Genomic DNA, 15420 nt, shown 5'->3' with positions numbered 1-15420 from the left:
TTAAAGTGGATTTCTCTATCTGAGACGCCTCCCCAGCTGGGTCCAAAAATGTATTTCTGTGCACCATGTACCTGCCTGGTGTGCTCAGAGGTCAGAAGAGAGTATCAGATTCCCCTGGGACTGGAGTTAACAGGTGGTTGTGAGCTGCCATGTGGGTCCTGGGAATTGAACCTAGGTCCTCTCTGCAAGAGCAACCAGTGCTTTTACCTGCTGAGCTAACTCTCCATCCCTGGGAAAGCTTTTAAATGACTGCTAACCACAACCCCACCTCCCCCGACACTGCTAATCACCGCCCGCCCCCCCCCCCCCCCCACACACACACCTATTCTTCTTCTGTCTTTGGCGCCAAAGTTTCTTGTCCCTAGAATGACATGAATTTCCTGAGACTACCTAATCATATTGTTTGAGTTGTGAGACTCTGGCTTAGAAACAAATAGCGTACCTTGCTCTGACATGACCAAGTGTCCTACAGTCGGGCTCACCTCAAAGGACAAGGGCAGTGTCACCAGGGAGAAATGCCGGCTCTGAACTCAGCTCATCTAATCAGAGGCCAGCCTTAACTAGCCCCCGGGGCTCTTCCATACATCTGTAGTTGCTAAGACTACATTAATTAATGGTATTAATACCATTACTGATGGTCTATAGACATACTTTGGTGCGATGTCTCCTCAACAGACACATACACAGAGAGACGGGGGAGGGGGAGAAGGGGAGCGAGAACCTTGTTGTTTGGGGATGTCTGCTTGTTTTTAAATGGCTTCTCTATTTTGATAACAAAGTATCTGTTTCTTTTTGGTACTTACAGACTCACTGCCTCTCCCTCTCCCTCTCCCTCTCCACCCTACCCATTTCCCAATGATCTGCCTGCCCTGGCACTGGCCATGTCACCTTTCCTATGCCAGCCACTCTGCTTTGCCTCCTGTTCCCACTCTTGACGTTTCCGTTGTGGACAGCTGAGCCCCCGTTGCCTAGATATCAATGCAGGCAGAAGAAAACCTGCTTTCTGATTGTTCCCTTGACCCCAGGTACAAAACGGAAAAGCAGCTAGAGGGACTGCAAGTCTTGTGTTCAAAGAGCGATTGAGCTCATCAACAGCCAAACTCTTAGTCACCCCATGTCCCCATCTATTCCTCTCCTGTGAAATTCCCACAGCTAGAAGTAAAGTTTCTCCACCCTGTGATTGTACAACCTGAAATTCCAGGTTGGAGTTACTGGGGTCTCTCTCCCTGTTCCTTGGGCCCCCAGGCAATCCATCAGTGAGAAGGCTCCTCCGGGAATCACTCTCTTGTCCTGTCTACTCCACTCACCTGCTCCATTATTCTAGGCTGCCATTTCCCAGACAGGTTTCCCTGCTACTAGCTTTAGCCCACACAGAGGTCAGATGTTCAAAATCATTTTCTGGAGTATAACTATAAACCTCCCCATTCAGACCATCAATTGGCCTTGAGAGAACATCGAAGCAGGATATTGTGGCCATTGACCTTTGCCTCCATCTCAGCCTCTCATCCTCTCTCCACCCTTCTAGGACATGGACTCACTTCCTCTGTATACATCCCTGCTGCCTCTTCTGGATGACTATCTGGAGCTCTGTGCTCCCACAGGAGCAGCATGATGACCTTTCTCTACTCAAGCCTAAACTCAAGGTTCTGTTTGCAGTGAGGTCAACCCCTGACACACTGTCTGAGGCCAGTTCTTATGCTAGCCCAATGCTCTCATACTTCTGTCCAGGCTTGTCACTCTAGAAAGCACCTTGCTGTCTTAGTGCCTTTCCTACTGCTATGATAAGACACCATGACCAAGGCAACTTATACAAGAGTTTCTTTGGGGATCATGGTTTCAGAGAGTTATAGTTCATGACCATCGGCATAGCAGCATGACAGCAGGCAGGCAGGCATGGTGCTGGAGCAGTAGCCGAGAGCTTACATCTGAGATGCAACCATGAGGTAGACAGAGCTAACTGGGAATGGCACCAGCTTTTGAAACCTCAAAGCCTACCCCAAGTAACACATTTCCTCCAATAAATCCACACCTCTGAACCTTCCAAGCAGTTCCACCAGGGGGGAATCAAGTATTTAAACATATGAGCCTATGGAGACCGTTCTCATTTAAACCAAACACTTACTGTGGTTTTGTTTTGTTTTCTGTTCCTGAGTGCATCACCATTGGACTATAAACTCTAGAGAGTAATTACTTTAAACTATTGATTCATTCTTTTCTTAAACTGTTACATGAGACCTGACAAACGCTAGCCTTATTTCTGTGTTCACACATCTCCAAGTTAATCACTCCTTGTGATAAAGAGAATGTCACAACTAGCTGTGTAGGTTGGGAATGCCAGATCAATGGACCCATACTTGAACCATGCTTGGAGCAAACGTAACTCGCTCTGTATGCCTGACACAAGTTGCTGTGAGGAAGACTGTACCCAGCACTGTGGTAGAATATTGTTTTAAGGTGTGTTACTTTTTTTATGCTCTGGGACATTTGTTTAATGATGCAAAGATGTGGTACATTTGATTGATTAAATAAAATTAACCTGCGGTCAGGAGACTGCGTCAGCAACTAGCTGACAGAAAGTGGTAGGGAGGAACCAGGTGGAGAAGGGCTTTTAAGTGGGGGCTGGGAGAAGGATGGGGGCTTTTTGGAGGGCGTGAGCAAAGGGAGGAGTTGAGCTACTTGCTGTTCAACCTCTCTGAGGAGCAGAATTCCACCTCAACCTTTGAATCTTGATTTCTTTAGAGGGACAGAGATTTAGATAAGTTCCCTTCATAGTTTTGAAAGGGTCAGTACCTGAGGGAACAGAATCTCCTCAGGCTGCGGGCATTGCAGCCGAATGGCTGCTGGTAGCCTGGGAGTTGCAGTTGCTGATTAGGACAGCCATGGCTTAAAAGGCAGCAACAGTTTTAAAGAAAGACAACATAGCCCTGCACAGTAGCCGGATGCACTCACCTCCTACTGAGCACAAGGCCACAGAGTCTTGTGAAAAAGAGGGAATGGGGTTGAATCAACAAATCTCTGACCCCCCCAAAGAGGGAAGCATTTTCTTCTTGGTTTCACCTTTCAGTGAAGTGTGTTTCAGCCATGACTAGACTAATGTCCTGATCTGGCAGATTGGTCTGTTCAGCATGGAGGCAGAGAGCACACAGGAAGTCTACACTCCTAACCTGGAGAACTTAATCCAAGACTGTAGCATGGGTTGTCTGAACACCGAAGCATGACAAAACAGAAAGACCGGCTGCTTCAAAATGCATAGACTTTGCCGCTTTGCGCAGTGTTTTCCTCTCATCTTCCCAAATCCCGTCTTTGCTTCTCTCTATCTGTCTTGCCACGGCATTCTTTCCCCCTCGCTTATCCTCATTACTATCTATGATTCTGAGGACATTTAAAATACTGGTCTCCCTGTCCTAGACAAAAATCTCTTTCCTGAGCTTCAGACATTTATGTCCATGTGCCACTCAGATATTAAAACTAATAGCTTTATTGAGGCAAAACAAGCATATGATGAGTTTCACATATTCGAAGAGTAAAATGTGTTACATGTGACAGATACATACAGCTGAAAAGCTGTCGCCAGAATCAAGGGACGTACTTCCCGGCAGAGGGTCCCCTGTGCTGTCCTTCTCATCCTTCATATTCCCAGGAGAACTGATCTGCTTCGACTGTACGAGATTTGTCATGTGCTGGAGTTCACCTAAAGGGAGCCATTCGGTATCTGTTCTCCAATGCCTGGCTTCTTTCGCTTAGCATCACTCTGGTAAGGCACATTCGAGTTGCGGATTCAGTGACTCATTTCATTTTATTGCCAAAGAACATTCTGTTGAATAGTTATACTACAGTTATTTATGCGGTCAATCACTGAAGTTCTTTATAGTTTATGGCTGTTATGAACAAAACTGCTAAGAAGTTGCTTCACTTCTTCTTATCCATAAATGCCAAGATGTGGAATTTCTATCTGAAAGAAAGAAAGAAAGAAAGAAAGAAAGAAAGAAAGAAAGAAAGAAAGAAAGAAAGAAAGAAAGGAAGGAAGGAAGGAAGGAAGGAAGGAAAGGAAGAAAGAAAAGAAGAGAAAACAGAATTGCTTCTAAAGTGTGTAGCTTTGCTTTGGGACCTTTTGGATAGGTCAAGTACAGAATGTGTGTGCCTATGTATGTGACTACCACTGTGAACAAGCTCCACCGTGCCTATATCTTTGCCAAACACAGTAAGGCCAGCTGTATTACCTTCAGCCATTACATTTAGGGAATTGTTACAGTTAACGTGAACAGTTCAGTCTCCTGCTCTCTGCTCTCCCCTTCAATATCTTGTCCCAGTGCCATTCTTTAAGACCCTAGTTGGGTCTCTGACATCTTCCCACATTTCTTTTTACCCAAAGAAACTAACGCCTCCTACAAACTTGGCCACTCCCTCCCTCCTTAGTACTGCATCCATGCCCTATACTGACGAACCTGGCAGGGACCTTGTCCTATTTCAAGAAAGGAAAATGGAAAGAATATAAAGAAACACCCACAGCATCACCGTGTACGCTGGAATTCACCACAAACATTAACAGCCCTTTCCCCGTCGTAAGGAACAGTTGAGTTACATCACAATCCAAGCTGAAGTTGAAAACAAGCTTCCCTTTCAAACAGCCTTCTCCTTCAGTGGGTCTCCCTTCAGACAGCACCAATCGCGGTGAAATACCGCATTCATATTTCTCAGAAATAAGCCAAAAGAGGGCACTCGCAAGAGACGGCTACAAATTTTCATTCCTTTCAAGTTTCATGCTTACAATTTAAAAACTTACAACCCAGGGGAGAGAGGAACTCTAAGGTTTCTCAGCCGTTTACAGTAAGAAGGGGGACTGTTTCGGAGATGCCCCTGGGACGGCTACAAATGCCTCCTAACTGGAGGACTGTGTGTTCCCACTCCCCTGTGGGGCTGAAAGGAGCCCAGGGAGGAGCGGAAGGAAGGAGACGGCTTACAGTGCTCCCCACTTGTGTTCGCCTTTCCCTTGCTAAACCACGCACCCGCAAAAGGCGATATTTTAACTCTTCTTCACCTCAGTAAATAAAATCGTAGCTGCTGAACATACTCGTTGCAGACTCCAGCCAGTGAGCGAGAATTTTAAATGGATTTATTGTACTTATTATTGTTACTATTATCACCATTGTGCGTGTGTGCATGTGTGTGTGTTAAGTGTGCACGGCACAGCATACATGCAAAAGTCAGAAGACAGCTTGAGGTAATCAGTTCTCTCTCTCGCTTTACCGTGTGGTTTCCAGGGACCCAACTGAAGTTGTCAGGCCTGGTGGCAAGAGCTTCTACCTGCCCAGCCATCTCATGAGCTCACAGAGAGACTTTTAATGCCCAATCTCCACGGCTTATATTTAGTTGAGCACCCCACTCCGCACCTCACAAGGTAATTGGCCTCACTCATATCTCTTTTGCCTTTCAGTCTTGTGCTCTATGTTTTATGGAGACCTTGCAAAGCCATCTGACGTTTCTAAGGAGAGGGGACTCTGATTTTAGGATGTGGACCTTCTCTGTGTGACTGGTGCCTGAATTCTGAATGAACTGAAAACCAGCTGTTCTCAGGGCCAATAAATCACGAAAGCTGTCTGGGCCTGTCTGCTAGAAGATCTAGCCTGTGACCACTCTTGCAAGTCGGAAGAGGAGGGTGGAGCCGGTGGTTGAGATGAAAGGCAGGATTTCCTGTGGAAACTCAGCTTGGGTCTGTGCAGTTAGTGATCCAGCTTTTCCTCCTCATATGCTAAGTGTGAGCCTGGGTCTGTAACCCGCTGGCTATCCACTTACCTCATTACAACACCAGGCAGGCACTGCCTTCACCTGAGCAAGAGCCAAAGCGCTGCTTCTGTCCTGCTTGTGGTAACATTGGAGAGGCAAGGAGGAAATGATTTCATTTCCAACTTCAAAAGGGGGATTCCCAAGTCCTGGTGCAGGGACAGTCCTTAAGATTTGAGAGGTCTTAACTCTGATGCATGCGCACTTACTCCCTTCTCCGTTGTTAGGGTACCTGGATGTGGGCAGACTGGAGATGGTGGTAAACTTGTCGGCAGGCTTGCCGTGAATATGGGCTGGCTGGTGAGTGAACCACTCGGTGTGGAAGTGGTCTCTGCCATGTTTGGGTCTGGCCTTCAGCAGAACTGGCTGTGTCATGTAAGAAGTCCAATACTCCCCAGCTAAGAGTGCAGGGAAGGGAAGTGGGCATTGCTGAGACCAGCCTTCTGGCCATCTCTGCTACTGTGGTTTAAAAGTGAAGTGTCATATGTTTTAACACTAGTCTCCAGGTAGTGATGCTAATTTGGAAGATCGTGGAGCCTTTTGAGCATGGGACTTACCTGGCAGAAATAGTGCCTACGTGGCAGAACTTCCGTGTTGGGGGCACTTCCCCTCTGGTTCAAGCTGTTTCCTGATTCACTGAGACAGTGGTTCTCAACCTCCCTAATGCTGTAACCCTTTAATACAGTTCCTCGTATGGTGACCCCCAACTATGACATTATTTTCATTGCCACTTCATAACTGTAACTTTGCTACTGTTATGAACCATAATATAAATATCTGTGTTTTCCAATGGTCTTAGATGACCTCTGTGAAAGGGTCATTCGACCCCCAAAGGGGTTGCGACCCACAGGGTTGAGAACCACTACACTAACATGTGAGCAAGCCACATCCCACTCCCATCATTGTGGGCATGTCTCTCCCGCTGCCCTGAGCAGCACCATGCTTTCCCATCATGACCCTGAGAGCCCAGATAAGTGCCTCCTTCATTAAGCTGCTGCTACTGGATACTTTGTCATGGGGAAATGAATGAATCTGCCAGGGCCCCAATTTTCTGTCACCTTCCGTCCAGCCCAGTCACCAGCTGAGTTACCACCAAGAGACCCCATTCAATCCACAGCCAGCTATTGACCCATAGAAAAGAAACCCAATTCTTGACCTATAGATAATGGTTGTTTCTGTTTGCCAAGTTTTAGGATGTTTCTTATAGAGGAGTCACCCCGGAACCCTGAAGAAGGACAATTCCTATAGGAGCCTCTGTATCTTACACTGCTTTTCAAAACCTCAGCCTATTCTTTTTTTATTTTTTCTATAAACTTTATTATTAAAAAAAAACTTGCAAATAAATAAAAACTAAAGCCATAATAACAACAATAAGTAATACATTAAAGATAAATAAAGCTAATTTTTTTTTAGTTTTAGCTCTGTCATGGGCCTTCTTGTTTGGGGTGGTGAATAAGTCCATAAAATATATTGGATGCTGAAAGCGTAAAAATTTAATGTGAACTTTCACAGCGTCTGTTCTGAATGCCAATTCTAATGTATAGAAGTTCACTACAATGTATAGACTTTGTGTCTGGTTAATTTGGGGGAGTGATTTGTTTTTTTACTTGTCAGTCCTGTTCTTTATCAGGACACTTCAGTTGGCATGTCCCTCAGATTCAGACATCAGGACCCTGGACCTGTGCTTCCCGTGGGAGCCGCTGGGCTGGCAGAGGAGTTTCAAGCTTCGCTCCAGCAGTCAGAACTATTTCATATGCAGCTGTCAACTCAAGATAATAGACCTGTCCTCTGCCCATCCAGGGTACACTGTTACACAAACTTTTCTGGTTGTCATGACTGTGATTTTTTTTTTTAATTTGTATTTTTATTTTGCAGATGACTGCGATTTTAAAGTTAAAACTGGGTAGGGAGATGAGGATTCTGCTGGAGAAAACAAGTAAATCTTTATGAAATTGTTCTTCCCAGACTTAGAAAGGAAGAGGAGCCCAAGGGCAGTAAGAATTCAAGTAACGATGCCACACTTTACCCACTTTAATCCTTCCCTGCTTTTTCTCTCAATCATTCTTCTTCTCTTCCCCAGGGCTCATGTCCTCAACACCATGCTGCCTTTCAGGATACAGATTCACAGTTCCCAATTATTAATCTCCCTTCGGGCCATTTTCTCCTTGTTTTCTCTTTCTTTTGCCCAGCTAAAATTAGCATCGCTAGGTGGGACCTGTAGTTAGACCCAGCACACAGCTCCAACTCTGAGTGGGATGCCAAGAACACCTTTTCAGCCTGGATCCCAGGGTGTGCATGGATGTTCTGTGCTGAGGGCATCAATATGGTGCTCAGCCATGCGTGGTTGTTTCTATTCTAAGGGATGCATTTGGCTGTTTATTAAGCAGCAAGAAACAGCATAATCTTTACCTGCTGACAAAATGAATGTGGGTAAGATGCTCCTAAATGCTTGGCATTGATGTTTGTGAGCAGTAATCAGCTAAGTTTCGGTGTGGGTTATGCAGGTGCTTGCTAGAGAAGCTGACATCCCCAAATGGCATTTTTATTTGATCCAGGCCCCCAAAGAACTTTACTTAGCTTGGCAAAAGCAAGATGCATTTACAAACGTGATGTGTCAAAGTTACCTCATCGCATCTATTAGGAGGTCTTATCTTTTCTGGTTCCTTCATTTCAAGTTGCAGGATATTTGCTAAAAGCTCAAGAAGAAATCGAGTTAGACCAAGGAAGAATTGAATGGGTTAGTCGGGATGTGTTTCAAGTTATAGGAAAATTAGGATGACTATATAATTGATTCTCATAAATGGGATAGTGAGTGGGAAATGAGGCACTTCCAATAATTATATCAAGATGACAGATGTTAACCTGGAGAGTCCTAGGAACAGGGGTGTTCAAAAACCTCCCAGGTCAAGGAGCTGGGGGACAGCTGTCAGCAATGTGCTTCCCCGTGCAAGTGTGATGGCCTGAGCTTGAACCCACCCCAGAGCCCCAGGGAAATGTAGTTGCAATGGTGCCTGCTTCCATTCCTGGTGCTTTGGAGGCAGAGGTAGGAGGATGCCAGAGGGTTGCTGGACAGCCAGCCTAGCCTAACTGGTGAGTACAAGAGTATATGCCAAGGTGAGTATGAGTGCATGCCTTGGCATATATGCCCCTGTACGTGTGTGTGTGTGTGTGTGTGTGTGTGCGCGCGCACGCACACACACACACACACACACACACACACACACACACACACACACACACACACACAAATGAATGGATAAACGATGTAATTTTAAGAAGGGGAAGGGTTGAATATGGAATGGGTGACCAGCAAAATGTCCACTCTATAGAAACAAACTTACATTCAATCAAGTGGCTCCTTAATGCTTTGACTGTAAATTGCAGCCTCTGGTGTCAGTTCCCAGAGTAAAACCAGATTTCATTCTCATGTGACCTTCGGCAAGGTCTTTAAACCAGACCTTATTTGTCCAATTCAGAAACAGGGAAATCACGGTAACTGCCTTGTACAGCTGTAGTGGGATTAAACAAAATACTGCCATACAGTGGGATTATAGCAGTGTCTGCTGAGTAAGGAGTGCTTAATGAAGGGCAGCGTCATTGAAATGGTCATTGGACGACTGTTTCAAAGGTATGTGACATCATATGTAGTGGAGGGGTAGGGTTCCTGGTGTAACCCCTATTCCCCGAGGCACACAATAGGACAGAGCTTCTCTTTCGCAAGGGAGGTCAACCAAATTCTAATCTTGCCTCCAGTCTGCCTCTGAACTGGCCACAAAGAAATTCTGTCACCTACCCTTGACAGATAGATCTTGTGACACTGGGCAGATCTTGTGACCCTAGGATTCCAGAAACTTTCTGTCCATACCCTGAGGGAAGGAATGCCGCTCAGAGAAGATAAGAAGACAGCTGGAGGCAAACAGGCTTTGCCCACTTTCCCAAGTCTCCTCGTCAGCAGCTGGTATGCGATAAAACCTCCATAAAATGCAGAAGGACAGGCTTTTCCAGCTCCGAGACAACTACTGAGTGTGTGGCTTTTACAGAAAGTCAGATGAGACTCCTCCACCACAGGGAGCTGGAGTTCCCTGAGGACATGGCTATAGTGCCTGTGCTCCGAACCCTATACTTCACCCCGGCTGCCTCATCATCTGCCAGTTTCATTGATACTCTTTACGGAAAGTTAAGAACCAGAAGCACAGTGTTTCCTTGAGTTCTGTGGGCCACTCCTGCAAATTCATCAAACTTGGGGCTACGGGTCCTTAATCTGTAGCTGATTGGCCAGCAGTTCCAGAGACCCAGACTTATGCCTAGGCCTGCGGTGTGGGCAGTTAGGGTCCTCAACCCCTCAGTCCAGACAGAATGCAGCAGAGGGACACCCCAGTTCTGCTGATGCAGAGTTGCTTGCTTTCTGGAAGGGAGGGATCCTCACACCTTTTGAGGCCACGGATGACTTTTGTGTTGATTGCGGTGTGTGAGTAAAAGAAAAAGGTCGTGGGTTTTTTTTTCCAGACAGAGATGCTATCAGCAGTACAGAAATTCATTTACTTGGTTGAGGGGAAATAAGAGAGGCAGAGGTAAGCTGAACGGGGATCCTGGTGAGAACCGAAGAGCAATTCAAAGGATAAGACCAACCCGCAGGCAAAGTCAGGGGTCCTGGGAGTTCGGATGTTTGCTGTTAAAGGTTGTATAATTACATCATTTCTCCCTCCCCTTTCCTCCTTCCAAACCCTCCCATACACCCCTGCCTACTCCCCTTCAAATTCATGACCCCATTTTTCACTAATTGTTACTGCATGGATACATGTACATGTATATACGGACATATTCCTAAATAGAACCCATTCAGTCCCTATAATATTACATGTATGTATGTTTTCAGGGCTGACCATTGGGCATTGTTGGTTTTTTGTTTGTTTGTTTGTTTGGTTTTCAAGACAGGGTTTCTCTGTGTAGTTTTGGTGCCTGCCCTGGATCTTGATCTGTAGACCAGGCTGGCCTCGAACTCACAGAGTTCTGCCTGGCTCTGCCTCCCCCGAGTGCTGGGCCATTTGGCATTCTTAAACTCACCACAGGGTAACTTAAAGGAGTTTCCCAGTGTTTTGTGGTCAAGAGATTCTCTCAGATTCTTGATAAATCCCCAGTTTATCACATCTGCCCATTGTATGTCTTCACATGGATAAAAGCATGGGGGAAGGATTTAGAGGCAGGAGCTGAGATGGCGTTTTAGAGATGCCACAGCAGAAAGGCGATGAAGCTTAGTGACATCCATTTCTCCCAGACAGGGGAAAGGGAGTGTCAGATGCAGGTCTGTGACAGCGAGGATGAAACTAGGGAGACAATGGTATCCCTGACAAAGAGAAGAAGGAGGAGGCTGGCCTCCTAGACACGGGGTTGGATTTGTAAGAACAAGACTGGCATGACCAGGGCTTTGAGAATAAAGTCAAAGTGATACCAGAATAGTGGGGAAGGCGTTTTCTCTTCCCCTCTGTCCTCCTCAGCACATGCAGGGAGCTAAAAAGCAAGCAGAGAGAAAAATGTCACATCAATAAAAACATTTACAAACTTGTACATATCCTGGCTAAGTTTACCACTAGTGATCTATCAAAGTTAGATGCTATTTAGTCCTGCTTTTGGATGTGAGCATGAAGGGAGGCAAAGTAGTGGTTTTCATCTTTGCTTCCTAGGGGCTTTTGTAACAAAAGCACTATTTTAATAGAAGGCAAGATACCTTATGAATTTGTGTTATAAATAGAGATTGAACCATTAGCAACAACCATGCACGTGCACAATTTAGCTTTTACTGTCCTGTGTTTCTCTGGGGATTTTTAGGGTTAGATGTGGATAGGTTCTTATAGTCAAAACACCACACACACACACACACACACACACACACACACACACACACACACACACACAAACACACGGCGTAGGAAAAATAAGCAAACTTCAATCTTCAATTGCTAGGCTTCATTTCACAAAACCCATCAAAAACATGGCAGACTGATAGACTCTGTTCTGTGCTTCTTTACAAGGGCCTGTCCTTATCATTACCTGGGAAAACTATCTTTTCCCATCATGCATCTGCCTCTATGGCACACTCAAAGGGTAGGTAAAAAGGAATGAACCTTACTGTGTGGAAGTCTGACCTATTCCTGGAATCTCTCACCCATTCTATCTATCTATCTCATGGATTATACTCTTCTCTGTCAAAGTTTGTCTATGAAGCCCAACACCCAACACTCCCTTGTGCTTTAAGAAGGACATTCACCCCTCACATCTATGCCTTTGCCCTGTAAAAAAAACTTCCTCCTGATTATTTGTTCTGCTTCCTTTATGTATTCTTTCTCTGATAGAGACGGAAAACCTGCATAAAATTTCACTTCTATCTGTGTTAGACTTACTCAGCCTTCACCCATTAGATAAGCAGTTACATAGAGAGACAGGCAGACAGATAGATGGATGGACGGACGGACGGACAGACAGACAGACAGATGCACAGACAGATGATAGATAGATAATAGATAGATAGATAGAGAGAGAGATAGATAGATAGATAGATAGATAAAATTTCTTCTTTTCTTACTATCAGTTTCTATAAAAGACAGATTGTCCAAATTCTCATTGTTTATTAATATAATGCCATTAAAGGAAATTTTTTAAAAAATATTTTCATTACAAAAGGTTACCTAAGATTTTTAAGCACTTAAAATTTTTCTTCCTGAACATGTAGAATCTGGCAGTCATTGAACTGAAGATATTAAAATATGCCACTGCCTCTGAAGTCTGTACTCTGATTTCAGAGATGCAGGTGTATAGTTGTACTACTGGTCTAAATTAGAATTCAAAAGAGGACTCTGTCCTGCCCAAGACTGAGTAAGGAATCTTATTTTTCTGTTTTTGCTCTGCAGGCATGCTTTAATTCTGAAACAAACTGTAGGGTTTTCTGGTATCACTAGCTCATCATCATCATCAAACTGTTGGTAAGCAGCATGTTTTGTCTGTGTGACTAGTAGTTGCTCAAGTGATGTTTACAAACAAATGAATCAATGAATCCATTGTCTTTGACAGAATCAATTCAGTGGCTCAAGCTCTTTCATGGGCAGTTTTGAATTATTCCTTGTAGCAATGTAAAGTTGTGGATAGAATGAAGTAATATTTCATATTTTAAATGTATCTTTCCCTAATTTATTAACTTGTTTAAGAATTTAATTTTTGCTTACCCACTTGACCTACTGCTGTCCACTCATCTCAATTATTTAAGAGCTTAAAGAGATACTTAATAAGTATGAAAATGGAAGCACCTTAACGAAAAGCAGGTTTCTTCTAAGTGTCAATTATATGCCTCAACATTCCCTTCAATTTGAATGTGTTAGTAAGACTCCAATTACACTGGTTTACAGCTGATGGAATTACGGAAGGAGAAGATCTCTCTCCTACATACTTATTAGACCTCGGTAAGTGTTCGTTTGCAATCTGTTGCTATTCAATTATCAAGTAATAACTGTCTTAATGAATCTAATTAAAATGCTTATTTCAGACTCCTATCACACCAAAAGAAGAGGCTTCACTTGGAGTCACTCTCCTGGATTGAGCCTGGTTTGTTACCCGGAAAGAAGTGGCTTCCTGGGGCAGACAGTCACACGCTGAAAGCTGACGAAGAATTTTAAGGGCATCTGTGTTTCTGTGATTTGTATGTCATGGAACTTAAGTCCTGACTTGACCTTGCTGCTCCAGGCTGCATGATCAAGAACACCACCACCCCACATACATTTTCCCATTCAATCTCTACAATGCCTCTCAAATGTTTATACATTATTTTCCAACTGAAAAGATTTAGAAACTAAGTATATATATTTTTTTGCAGGACAGAAAATTCAAATAGCTTATACATTAATAAATGGCAGGGATCATGATTCAACCATAGGGTGGTGTTTCTCTCCCTCTCTGAATCTACCACAGGATATAAGATCATCCACAAGGGCAAATGTAGTAGAATTTTATTTTAAGGTGTATTACTTTTGTTTATATTGCATTTGTTTAACTCGGTGAAACTGTGTTACTGTGCCTGTCTAAAACATCTAACTGGTCTAATAAAGAACTGAAGAGCCAATAGCAAAGCAGGAGAGAGAGATAGGTGGGGCTGGCAGGCAGAGAGAATAAATAGAAAGAGAAATCTGGGAAGGGGAATTGAAAAGGAGAAGGAGCCAGAGAAGGGAAGGACATCAGGGGCAAGCCACCCAGCTACACAACCAGCAAGCCACAGAGTAAGAGTATGATTTACGGAAAAGAGAACAGGAAAAGCCCAGAGGCAAAAGGTAGACGGATAATTTAAGAGAAGGAAAGCTGGCTAGAAACTAAGCCAAGCTAAGGGTGGGCATTAATAAGCAAGAATAAGCCTCCGTGAGTGAATTATTTGGGAGCTGGGTAGTGGGCCACCCAAAAGAGCAAAAAACCAACAACAGGCAAATATTTGAAATGAACATTAGTGTCTATCCGATGACATTTCTGGTTCCTCAGGAAGTCGAGGCTCAAACCTACACAACAAAGTGGGGCCTGATGCAAGTCTCTGAGGGCCAGGCCTGCAGTGCACTGTTGTGTTTTGTTTTGTCATGAGACAGCCTTGCTAGCCTCAAACTCATGTAGACCAGGTTAGCCTCAGACCCTGATCCTTCTACATCAGTCTCACCAAGAGACTGAGGCCAACTTGGTCTACATGAGGTTGGGATTAGGGAAATCAAGTGTACCTGTGGGTGTTGATCTAAGTGGGGCTACACTGTTTAAAAATAACAGTTATGAAACAAAACTGCTTAAGCTAAACATGCTGTACAGTGCTCACGAATTTGTAGCTGTTGTACAATCTCCTTGCCTTTTGTAACTTTGTCTGGATCTACAACTGCATCATCAAACTCCTTCACTGCCAAGTGTAGAGATCATTTAGTACATAAGAAGGTAGCTTCAAACATCTCACTGTGCCTATTTCCTCCCTCCTTTTATTAATAAGTTTGATCTCTTATAATTTCTTGCATGTGTGTAATGCATTCTGGTTATTTTCCCTGGTACCTTTTATTTCCTTCTCCCCTCTGCCAGCCCTGCTTCTCCCTCACAAACCTCTTTCCCATATCATTAGTTTTGTTTGGTTAGTGTCCCACACACTTTAAAAGGACGTACTGTATGATCCTGGATTTGGAACTAACCGTCAAAGCCTAGTGGTGCCGCAACCAAACGTGTGGACATACAACTAAATACTATGCCTTTCCTTCTCCCAGAATCTGTTATTTGTCAAAATATCAGCAGTGAAATATAGGGCCCAGGGAAGCCCTTCCTCATCCATAGCTGACAGTTAGTGAGCCTGGCTTACATGGGCCCACTGCCTGGAGACACAGCTGTTATGCATTACCCACCGCCATGACCTGTACTTAAAAGCTGGCATTTTGCAGCCTTCTCCCTACCTTTCAATTCTTATGTTCCTTCTGCCTCCTCTTCCAAATGTTCCTTGAGCTTTAAGGGGTTGGAGTCATCGTCTTTGTCAGGACGAACCCTCAGCTTTCCCTTATTCTCAGCAGCTTGTGCAGCCATGGGTCTCCGAATTCACCTCTGTTCAGGGATGCTTTTCTGATTAAAGCTGAAGGTATGGTTGTCTCT

General features: G+C 44.3%; 1 long non-coding RNA gene across 2 annotated transcripts; it reads left to right on the top strand.

Moving 5' to 3' along the window:
* The first annotated feature begins 343 nt into the window (after nt 1-343).
* On the top strand, nt 344-14794 carry LOC128101822 (uncharacterized). 2 transcript variants are annotated; one of them, XR_008215198.1, is made up of 5 exons: nt 344-3754; nt 5262-5398; nt 6009-12758; nt 13179-13232; nt 13316-14794. It is a non-coding gene; the product is annotated as an uncharacterized LOC128101822 (long non-coding RNA). The 2 variants fall into 2 exon arrangements; XR_008215197.1 differs by having other exon boundaries at nt 5262-12758.
* Nucleotides 14795-15420: the final 626 nt, after the last annotated feature.

This window comes from Peromyscus californicus, unplaced genomic scaffold (genome assembly GCF_007827085.1).
Source record: "Peromyscus californicus insignis strain IS unplaced genomic scaffold, ASM782708v3 Scaffold_7__1_contigs__length_154581171, whole genome shotgun sequence".
Taxonomy (NCBI): Eukaryota; Metazoa; Chordata; class Mammalia; order Rodentia; family Cricetidae; genus Peromyscus; species Peromyscus californicus.
This window is presented reverse-complemented; position numbering and strand designations above follow the sequence as displayed.